Source organism: Camelus dromedarius, chromosome 11 (assembly GCF_036321535.1).
Source record: "Camelus dromedarius isolate mCamDro1 chromosome 11, mCamDro1.pat, whole genome shotgun sequence".
Classification (NCBI taxonomy): domain Eukaryota; kingdom Metazoa; phylum Chordata; class Mammalia; order Artiodactyla; family Camelidae; genus Camelus; species Camelus dromedarius.
In genome coordinates, this window is record NC_087446.1 from 63,429,962 (window position 1) to 63,442,190 (window position 12,229).

Consider the following 12,229-nt stretch of genomic DNA (forward strand, 5'->3'; position numbering starts at 1 on the left):
ATAGAAAAAACAATCCTAAAATCCTTATGGAACCACCCTGAACAACAATGCAATTCGGAGAAAGAAGAATAAGGCTGGAGGCATCGCATTTCCTGAATTTAAACTATACTACAAAGCTATCGTAATCAAAGCAGTATGGTAGTGGCATTAAAAACAGACACATGGACCAATGCACCAGAATCAAAAGCCCAGAAACAAACTGACACATAAGTGTTCAAAGCAATATTTGATAAAGGAGCCAAGAATACTCAATGGGTAAGAATAATCTTTTCAATAAATGTTGGAATGTTCACATGCAAAAGAAGGAAACTGGACCTTGTTTTCACCACTCACAGAAATTAATTCAAACTGGATTAAAGACTTAAATGTAACAACTGAAATTGTAAAACTCCTGAAAGAAAGCATAGGGAAAAATTCCTTGACATTGGTCTTGGCAACAAATTTTTGGATATAATACTAAGAGCAAAAGCAAAAATAAGCTTCTGCACAACAAATGAAACAATCAACAAAATGAAAAGGCAACCTATAGAATGAGAAAAAATATTTGAAAACCATGTATCTGATAAGGAGTCAAAATCCAAAATATATAAGGAACTCATACAACTTAATAGCAAAAAACAAAACAAAACAAAACAAAACAAAACAAAACAAAAAACAAACAAACAAAAAAACCTAATAAAATCCAATTAAAAATGGACAGAGGATCTGAACAGACATTTTTCCAAAGAAGACATATAAATGGCCAGCAGGTATATGGAAAGATGCTCAACATCACTAGTCATAAGGGAAATGCAAATCAAAACCACAATGGATATCGCTTTAGGCCTGTTAGAATGGCTGTTATCAAAAAGACAAGACATAGTAAGTATTTGCAAGGATGGGGGAAAAAAATGCACCTGTGTCATCAGTCTCCAGGCAGAAAAACTAGAACAACCTGAAAGCAGTTAGGAGAAAGGAAGGGAAAGGCTGGGAGGAGCTTCAGGGAAGTGGGTAATACAGAGGGCTGGGCTCTGCTTAGCAGGCATCTTCAGTGAGCCACCTTCTTGGGCTGAAGGAGCTCAAATTCAAACATATCTCTGTAGGTGTTATCCTTGAGGCTTTTCTTCACCAACAGGGAAGTCATTGGCCCATTCCATCTTGGAGACTTCATCCTGGGACTGTCTACAATGAACTATCGAGGTCATTTGGCCATCCCCTAGCCTGAGATTCCCTTTCTGCTCTCCCCACTTAGCAGAGTGAGCGCTTCTCCAAGGGAAGATCATTTATTTTTGTGGATGGGGCAATGTAAGCATGGGGGGAAAGAAGGGAAAGGTAGGGGAAGAAGAGAAAAAAAAAGTGTGAGAAGTAGAAGGTGTCCAGGAGCTCCAGAAGGAAGGACAGATGGCTTAATCTGCCTAAGCACCCACCAGGTTGTCCCTTCTTTGTTCCTCCCTCCCCATCGTCAGTCTCCAGATCCCATCCTCACCAGCCCTGGTCCTGGAGAGTGACAGGGCCCCAGGGTGGAAGCAGGAAGGTTTGGGGCCCCATGAATTGTCCTCTCTGGATACCTTGGAACCTGCGGCAAACACAGGGTCCCAAGCCACTGGTGTGAATATTAGAAATGTCAGTACTGACTACTACCCATGACTGTTTTCTCCACAATCAGGAAGCCCAATAGAAACTAACCATGATACCATGTCATCTGTCCTTCTGCAGAGCAACCATAAAAACCTGGCATAGGTGTGGGGGGAAAAAGGGAAAACCAAGGGAAAATCCTAGGGAGATGGTCAATCCTTAGTGTGAGGCTCTCTGCTAACCTAGGCTTCCCCCTCCAGCCATTGTGCTTAACGTGTGCCAAAGACTCTCACACCCGAACCTGGAGGTGTTGCAGGCTTCTATGATTTTCCTCTTCAGCAACAGTGCAGAATGTATTCCATTTGTCAGAATGCTTTTTTTTTTTTTTGGAACCTGTTATGATACCAGTGAGACTACCTGCCTAGTTACCTGCCTACTCTGCCTTTTCTTCCTTTCAAGAGTCTCTCTGCATGAGTTCCTCTGCCCCCGACACCCTGATCTTGTGATAACACAGAATCATGAAAATGGATTCTAAGGCCAGATTACCTGGGTTCAAATTCTGGCTTTACCGTATACTAGTTGTGTGGCCTTAGGCAAGTGAATTAACCTCTCTGTCCCTGTATGCTCATCTTCAGCACAGGAAAAGGACACTTCCGTGATCTGGGGGGAGAGTTAGATGAGTTAACACATGTAAAGCACTACATAATTGTTAGATATTAGTATTATTTTGGTGGTGGTGGTTTTATTATTGCCATTCTAGGTCTGTAATCCCTGAGCCCTACCTCTTCTTGCAGGCTTTAACAGAAGGAAAATTTCACCAAGGGAACTCACACTATCTGGTGCATTCAGCCACCACTTTTTCGCCATCTGTGTAACTGCAGGTACTGCAACATCCTTAATCATGTCTGTGTGCCTTTCATCACTGCACTGGTCTGTGCTAGCTCACCCTGACTTCTTCAGTTTCAAGCAGAGGACCTCTCTCTCTGTAATACAGTGCTTGGCAAAGTAAGGAATAGCTTTTATTCCCTTCTTTTAAATCTTCAGACCTGGGCTTGTGTATAAGCTTCAGTCAGTCTAGTCACTGATCCTAAGAGTGAGTCTACAAACAGCAGATGGATTCATGGACTGATCAGCTGTGACATTCTTTGTTCTCACACTGGGCATACAAACTAGGTGTTACTTGTAAAACAAAGAATGTTGCCCATGGGCCAGTTCTACAGGGATCAAGTCATTAACCCCTGCAATCGCTGGCCGACAGCACATCCTGAAAGGAATTCAGGAGAAAAATGGGATAAGGCACTCTGCACTTTGGAAAAAACAGACACCTTAGATAGTTAGAGATATCTCAGGGGAAAAAATTAATGAACCCATATTCTCGCATCTTCCCATATATAGAAGAGCACTAAAATCATTACCTGAGATACCTGATCCTCATGACTAGTAGTAACCTTTTATTGAGATGTATGCTTTGACTTCACACACTCTCTAGCCAAGATCACATATGTACTGGCTTCTCCTCCTACCTCTTTGGAGCAGTTCCTCAGAGCTGCCTGAGAGGCTGCCTCCCAGGCTATAGCCCTCAGTAGGGCCTTGAATAAACTCAACTCACAGCTCTTACATTCCGTGCTTTTCTTTCAGTTGACATACTAAGCCAGCAATGGTTTATCACAATTAGATGCTATTATGCACCCATCATAATGTTTTAACTGAAAAAGGCTGACAGTGTCTGTTGTTGACAAGGATATGGAACAAGAAACATTAGTACTGAAAGAGTGAGTTGATGCAATCAATTTGGGGGCAAAAATGGTCGGTCCTTATCCACCTTCTCTATACTCAAGAGATTCCACTGTAGGTGTATAACCACCACAAATACCCACATGTGTACCATAAGACGTATTTGCGGCAGCATTGCTTGTAATCGCCAAAAGCTGGAAACAACCAAGACATGCACCAACAGTAGAATGGATAAGATAGTTGAGATATGTTCATACAACGGAATGCTACACAGTGACAGAAATGAACAAACTGCAGCTACACACGATTACACAAATGAATCCCACAAACAGACTACTGGATACAAAAGAACACATACTGTATGATTTCATCTACGCAAAGCTTTAAAGAGACCAAACTAATCTGTGTTGCTACAAGTCAGACTGCTGGTTGCCTTTGTGGAGGAGGTAGGGCTTAACCACTGAGGAAGATATTAGTGGGTTGTCTGTGGTGCTGGTAATGTTGTATTACTTGACATATGTGGCTGTACAGAAGTGCTAACTTGGTGAAAATGCATTGAACTGTCCACCTATGATCTGTATGTTTTCAACTCAAGTCAGAAAAAGTAAAGTAACTCTCTGATTAAAAAAGAAGAAGAAAAGAAACAGTTTGAGGAAAATCCCTTCTGTATTTATTTGTTATAAAATTCTTATCAAGAACACTGTGCATCTATATAAATCCAGTCATGCGTTCAGTGCTAGGAAAGATTTTGTCTTTTCTAAGTAAATAGTATACTATGGATTATTTAAAAACTATCTAGTTTTTCATATTATCTTAGAAGTTCAAGGCCAAATTTAGTGTTCAATCATAGTAATTCTGTTAGCCCTCGAAACAGCTTTTTTTCTTCTTTCTTTTCTTCTATTCACTTTGATTTTTCTATTTCTTTTTACATTTCCACTTGCATTTCAATAATCTTATTGTATATGTGTCATTTACTTCAGGTAACCTGAAACTTTGAGAAGATGCTACACTTGTCCAAGAATAAAACTTAGCAGATTCTCCAATCTCAGCCTTGTCCCAAAAGCTGACTCACTCATTCCCTCTGCCAAGTGAGAAAAAATGAAAAATTAGCAAATATGCTGGAAGTGGATGCTTTGTTCTAGCATTGAGATATGCATCTCTATCTCACTTCATGTCATATCAGTATACAAGATCCCACAAAGAGAAAGGAAAAATGTTACCTGAGGAATTCTTGTTTGGGAATATCTGTCAGATTTCAAACACTTCTTGTTTAACTGCCTTTGGAATTTTACTTCTCTGTTCTCCACAGGATTAGAAATGTTACAAGTGAGAGGGAATAACAGGACTATTTAAACTGTTACTTAGGGGTCACATGGGTTAAGACAAAAAATAGAAAAAAAATAAAATAAATCACCATTCCCACTGCAAGGACCTTGTTCACAGTGGGAGTTGGGGGTAGGGTTAGGGCAGGACCCAAACTGGACCATAGAATTTCAGCAACACAATTTTCATGGCTGAATTACATAAGGTGCCATTTGCTTACCCAAATTTTCACAAACTTATCCCACAGCTCTCAGCATTAACCATGAAAGAGCTAATTCTCCCCACTGTCAAGAATATCAGTTTACAGAGCATACCAAGGACGTCCTATTTGTAAATATAAAATCACCCCCAACTTCTAAGCAATACTTTCCCAAACTCCAAAGAGTAAAGATCCAAAAAAGAAAAAGAGAGAGAGAGAGAAAAAACAATGGTGATGAAATTTCTTTCAGAAATCAAAGTTGAAGGATCTTTTAAGAAAATTGAAAACCATAATCAAGACCTCTCTCCAAACAGATCTTATCCCCAAACAAACACACACACACAAACACACACAGATTCATTTGCTCAGGAAGAGTCCAGTCCTGGAAACTGAAGAGGACTTCATGAATCCCCACTAGGCAGCATCCCCTTCTTTTCCGCCAGTGCTGCCCAGCCCCACCTTCCACACCACGTTCACAACACCTTCCTCTTGCGGTCAGAGTCCAGGCTGCTCCCCTCCCTTGTGCTAAGTTGGCAGTTCTCACCAGGGTCATCCTTGCTCAGCTGGAGAATCATATCTGATATAGCCAAAGTAAAAAGCAAAAGAAATAAAAGAGCTACCTTAGCCAGCCAAAGAGTTTCACATGCCCTTCAGCCCCCGTCCTCCGAGTTGGAGCCTCTGCTGGAGTCAGGGAGCAGAGAAGCAGAGCCCACACTTAGACTGCCAACCTGAGACCAGCCTCTGCAAACTGGGACTCTCAGCCTTAATGCTGTCAGACACCTTTTCAAAACAGCTGCAGCTGCTTCGTGTCCTAGTCCACTCTAGCCAATTAGGCAAACCAAAGGAGGGGGTCGTGGGAACCTTTGATTTATAGCCAGTCAGTCAGAAGCACAGGTAACAACCTGGGCTTACGACTGGCATCTGAAGCAAGAGGGGGAGGCTTGTGGTACTGAACCCTTAACCTGTGGACTCTGACACTAACTCTGGGTAGATAAGACCTCCAGTTGGTGTCCGAAGAACTGGTATGGATGTGTGAGGAAACACACCCATACCCAACATTGGAACTGACATCAGAATCCTTCAGCAGCCTTTCATAACTCTCTTCTCTGGGCTCCTGTGAAACTCTCTCCTAGTTCTCCTGCCTCTATTCCTATTCATTCTCATTGTCCTTTGCTGGCTTCTCTTCCTCTACTCAATTTTTTAAATTTATTTTCTTTTTTGGGAGGGGAGGGAGGTAATTAGGTTTGTTTGTTTAATTTAGAGGAGGTGCTGGGGATTGAACCAGGGACGTCGTGCGTGCTAATCATGCACTCCACCACTTGAGCTATATCCTCTCCCTCTACCCAATTTTTAGAGTCAGTATCCTGAGGAGATCTATCCTGGCCCTTCTTCTCTTCTCACTGTACACACGCTCTTTGAGGATCTCAGTTATCATCAGCTTCAACCCTAATCTGAGTGGTGATAACTTGCAAATCTCTTCCTTCAGTCACGATCTCTCCTGATGGCTAGCTCCTCGTATCCAACTGCCTGCTGGACACCTTCCACCCGAATTCATCCATTCATTCCATAAACATAGGCCCCTTACTATGTGCTAGGTCCAGTACTGGTTACTAGAGATATTAGAGATGAGTAACGTAGACATGATACTTGAAATCTTAGAACTTACAGTTTTAGTGGGGAAAACAGACATTTTATAGTCTCACAAATAAATATATAATTATACACTATCATGAAGGCTATGAAAGAAAAGCATAGAGAGCTTAGAGTATCACAGCAGTAACTTGACCTCAACTTTTCAAACCTGAAATAATAATGATCCTCCTCCTTATTTTCACATTATTTCCTTGTGGGAACAGGGGGCGGCCGGTACGAGGCAGTGGGCGGGGCCGGAGCGCCCAGGGGCGGGACCGCGTGGGGCGCGGCCTTTTGCCAGCGGGTAGGTTGAGTCCCTTGGGCTGTGCGGTGGTCCCGGTGGCGACCTAGCGAGAGATTGGCGGCGGTCCCGGGCGGCGCTCCCGAAGGGCACCGTGCTCAGTCGGGGTCCCGGAGTTTGGGTTCGGTGCCGGCGGGACCGCGGCGCTAGGCAGCGCGGAGGCGAGGCGGCTGTGGCGGGGCCGCTGGTTCCTGGAGAGCGGGCTCCTTGCGCTCTCCCGCGGCCACGGCTCTGGGCCGGTACCAGGTTAGCCATTATGAATTCTCAAAAATAATGCTGGGAAATTGAGTATTTTGGAGAAATCATGTAATGCGAGGATTTGACGGGGCGGAGCTGAGATTACTTGCTTTCGGCAAACACGTGGAACTCCTAAGCTTGCCAGTGCTCAGTCCAGGACCCCGGATCCCGCGCAGGTTCCCAGGACAGGACAGGATGGGAGCTCTGCGGTGTGGGGCGTCCTGACCTCCCACAGGGTACCTCTGACCCGGAGCTGGGGGGTGTCCTGCAGTACCTGGTGGACATGAGAGGACAGAGCACTGCGGTGTGGGGCGTCCTGACCTCCCACAGGTGACCTCTGTGACCTGTGACCTGGAGCTGGGGGCTGTCCAGCAGTACCTGGTGGACATGAGAGGACAGAGCACTGCGGTGTGGGGCGTCCTGACCTCCCACAGGTGACCTCTGTGACCTCTGACCCGGAGCTAGTGGGGTGTCCAGCAGCAAAGACGGAAGAAGTGTGAAGCTGGAGGTGTCCGTGGACTTCCTTAAAGGGGGATTAGGATGTGGTGGGGATGGTGCAGGGTCAGCCGTTGTGCCCAACAGTTTGTTTTATCCCAGGTAACTCGGAGCTATTGTAAAGTTTTCTGGGTTTTTTGAGTAGTTTTTCCTCCAAAAATTTTGTTATGAAAAATTTCAAACCCAGCAAACCTTGAAAGTATGATATTGGTTCATTGCATTCTCATATATGGTTTTTCATTTCTTCATGGTATATGATAAACACTCTGAAAATCAATGTTTTAAAAGGCTAAAGTCAACTTACTCAAGGTACCTGCATAGGACATGGAAACGTTTTAACCATGGGCATGACGAGGTCAGTCATCTAGATTCCAAAATTCTACTATATTAGCTTCATCTATACTTGGGTGTATTTTTTCCCTGCAGCATGTGAAAGTAGAATGCAGACATTAGGATACTCAGATACTTCAACATGCATCTCCTTAGAATAACACCATCTGCAACACGCCAACACAATCACAATACCATTATCACAGCCAGGAAATTAGCAATAAATCCCTGATATCATCTGAAAATTAGTTCATATTTAAATTTTACCAGTTGTCAACAAAAAATTCTTTTCCTGATTTTTTTTTTTTCCAAACCAGGTTCCCCCTTTGCTTCACCACCAGATTGTATCAAACTTTGTATCACACACTAATGCTTTTGACTATGTCCACTTTGAGGGCTTCCAGTAAAAGCACGAGAGAATAATGAACAGCTGATTTGCATATATATACTTTTTTACATCTTAGATGCACATAGCACTCAATAAGCATTAAGATCAACATTTTAGATCTAACTCATTTTTTTTGGTAGGTGCATATGACATATCACATAAAAGGGCTTTAATTGGGGTCCTGTGACACGATTAGGACTGAGGTCCCCATTTCATTGCTTTCTTGATGGCTGTTAACCAGGGACCACTCAGCAACTAGAGATGGTCCTCAAGTCCTAACCACGTGGCCCTCTCACAACAGAGTAGCTTCTGCTTCAAAGCCAGTAGGAGGATTTCCCTTGCTTTTCCTTGAATCTCTGACTTCTTTTAAGAGGCTACGTAATTAGTTCAAGCCCACCTAACTTAATCTCATCTTTTATGACTGAAAAGTCAGTTGACCAATAAGGTTACCATGGAAGTGAAATCTTCCATACTCACAGACCGGCCCACACTCAAGCAGAGGCATTTATACCAGGCACATTCATCAGGGCCTGGGAGTCTTGGGGCCATGTCAGAATTCTGCCGCTCCTCCCCACCCCCGCCCAGCCCCTAAACAGGTAAAATACAGGTAAAATACAGTCACCCCTTCCCAGTGTTCCCAAGGGTCTCATCCTAATACAGCATGAGCTTGAAGTCCAGAGCCTCCTCTAAACCTAAATCTCATCAGCTCAAAGTCCAAAATCTCTTCTAAATCAGGTGAAGACGCGGCCCCTGATTATAATCCATTAACTCGCCTTCCTCTGTGGACCAAACTGAAGAACCAATTTACCTGCTCCCAAAGCTGAGGTGGGCCAGGCGAGAGGACAGCTGTAGGCGTTCTAGTGCCCAGCGCAGAGGAAGGAAGATGGGGTCACGGTTCTCAACCCACAGCCGCCTTCCACAGTGGTGAGAGTGCCCCTCTCTTCCCTGAGTACGGTAGTTGGATTGGGGGTTGGATTTTTTTTTTTTTAAGAAAAAGCCCCCTCTGTGTTACCCTTAACTAAGAGGAAACCAATAGGTAAATGAAATAGAAATCTATAAATAGATACAGATATAAATAGTAAATTTAATATACGATAAAGTTCACATTTCAAATCACTGGCACAACTAGTTTTCCTCCAAAAGAACCCCAACCTAGTCTTCCTGTGTTACTTGTGTAGAAAAATATGTTTCAAATGTATTAAATTCACTAGATAATTAAAACACACGAACATGGAGATTATTTAGATAATTTTGGGGTGAAGGAATATTTGCTTGGCAAGGTGAGAAACCTAGATGACAAAGAAAAAGACTGACAGATACGACCACAAACAAATGTACAAGTTTCTGTCTGACCAGCGATACCATAAAACATCAAAACATGGGTGAGAGACTGCCAGAAATACCTGTTCCACAGCGTGACAAAGGTTTAATTTCCATATTTTACAAATATCACCTACAAATTGATAAAAAGATAATGGAAGAGAAAAGGGGCAAAGGCTAAAGAAAGCAGACATGGAAGAGACATCTAAAAATTCTGCAAAATTAAGAGAGAAACATCCAGTGGTAGTGGAAATAGGCACTTTTTTAACAAAGCTATTGGGAGTGTGAATTTCTTTATTTTTATTTGTATTTATTTTTCTAAATTGAAGTACAGTCGGTTACAATGTATCAATTTCTGGGGTACAGCATCATGTCCCAGTCACACATATACATACATATATTCGTTTTCATATTCTTTTTCATTAAAGATTATTACAAGATATTGAATATAGTTCCCTGTGCTATTTGGAAGAAATTTGTTTTTTATCTATTTTTATATATAGCGGTTAACATTTGCAAAGGGAATGTAAATTTCTTAAACTTCTGAAAAGTAATGTGGAATGTGGAAGATGGTCTATAAGCCTGCCAGCTTTGATTCCTATCCTCCTTGTAAATGTTGTCAGGCCTTGAGCCTTGTTTTCACCAGGAACGTGGCAGAGAAGACAGCACACCTGTTCCTGGCCTTGCCTTTAAAAGGACTGACAGATTCTATTTCTTCCTTACTTGAAGCCAGCTCTTATGTAAGGGGTGTGACTATCCCGAGACTACAGTGTTGTGAGCATCCCAAGCCACCCCCGTGGAGAGGGGAGCCTTGTGCAGGGGCTCCAAGGCACCAGACACGTGAGTGAAGCTTCTTGGATCATCCGGGTGGCACGGTTGCCAGCAGAGGAAGTCGGGTGACTGACCCCCACTGGAGCCTCGTGGAGCTACCTAGCAGAACCCTGCTTGATTTCCTAGCCTCAAAATTGTGAGAAATCAGAAAGCATTGTTGTTTCAGGCCACTAAGTTTTAGGGTGGTTTGTCACACAGAAACATATAACAAAGCACAGGAGCAACTGTTAAAATAAAATAAAAAAAACTTTTTGACCCAGCAAACCCACTTTTAGGAATCTATCCTTCAGAAATAACAACATGATTGGAAACCACCTCCAAGTCTATCAAGTGGAATATGGTTACATAGATTTTGGTACACCCGTATCATGGAATATTTGATATCATTAATAAGAATTCATTGATCTCTGCAGAAATATTCATGATTTACTGTTCAACTAAAAAAACATGTTGCAAAATAATATGTATATTATGATCACATTTTAAAAGATTAAAACTAATATCTATGCATATAAGCTCATTTATGTTTTTATGATCTTAGAGAAAAGTATACGCTATTTGCCTAAAATGGTTAACAGTGGCTTTCTGGGAGGAGTGAGCACAGGGTGAATTCTGGAGGTAGACTGTAGGCCTGAGAACCTTTGTATGCTTGTGTTATTGGGTTGTTGCAAGGAAAAAAGCATTTTTTGTTGTTTGAAAGAAAAATCCAATAAACTATTTAAATAAAAAGAATCAAAGAAACCCAAACATATTCTTGTGAAAAGGAAAACATAGGTATAGAAATACCTAAACCAGAAAGAAAAATAATCAGGTAATCCTCTTAACTCAGGTCATGAAACCAAGTCCCCCTAAAACCGAGTTCCCTTACCAAGTTTATGATTCATCTCTTTAGCTAAAGCTTTATCTCCTTTCTTGTCCCCTCTGACCTCAGTTCTGTGGTCAGAATCAGAGTCAGATGACTACAACTGTTGTCAGTTGCACTGTTAGGTACTAAAATTGCCGTTATAGATGTCATCAGTAATGTACAAACTCAGGTTATTTCTTCAGGGCAAGATGAGCTCATAGACCCTCCAGTCATGGACCATCTGGCTGGAGAATCATAAACCAGAGACATCCTGACTCCCGAAAACATGATTAAGAAATGTCACAAGAAGATGTTTAACCCCAGCTTGTTCTTACCCTTTTAAAAAAAAAAACCCAAACCTTAACTCGAAGACCCCGGGGAAGTGGATCTGAGGCTTATAACTCCCACCCCTTTGCTTGGAGCCCTGCAATAAGCCTTACTTTGCTGCAGGCTCCTGCTGTCAGAGTTTGGCTTTCTGTGTCTCGGGCACAGGATCCCTTTGCTCTGTTACAGTTAGACTAACCTGCTTTATTCACTTAACAATAATACATCAAGGGCACCTTTCTGTGTCAATAAAAATCCTTCCCAACGACCCCTGTTAATGTTTTCGGGATACTCCATTGTTTGCTATATTGTAAAGTATTCAGTCAATTTCTTATTCTTAGACAGTTACATTACCTTTAGTTTTTCTGGTTATAAGCCACAATGGTTACCCTGTATATACATCTTTGCCCACTTGTGTTAGAAGTGAAATTGCTGTCAAGGATGTGCATGTTGCTAATATGCCTTCTGCAAAGACTACAGCAGTTTATGTTCCCATCAGCAGTTTATGGCAGGAGCCTAAAGAAGTATCTGACTAATCATTCTTCATGAAAGCAGCAAAAAAAAAGATTTACTTAGATGAGCAGTTGGCAACGTTTTCACGTTGCTTTGCTGTACAAAGGATGTGGGTAGAACTCCAGTTATTGTGCATTCAGACACCAGAATTCCTACTGACACACTGGGGGTGGGAAGAGTCACAGGAGGTTAGCCTAGAAGTCA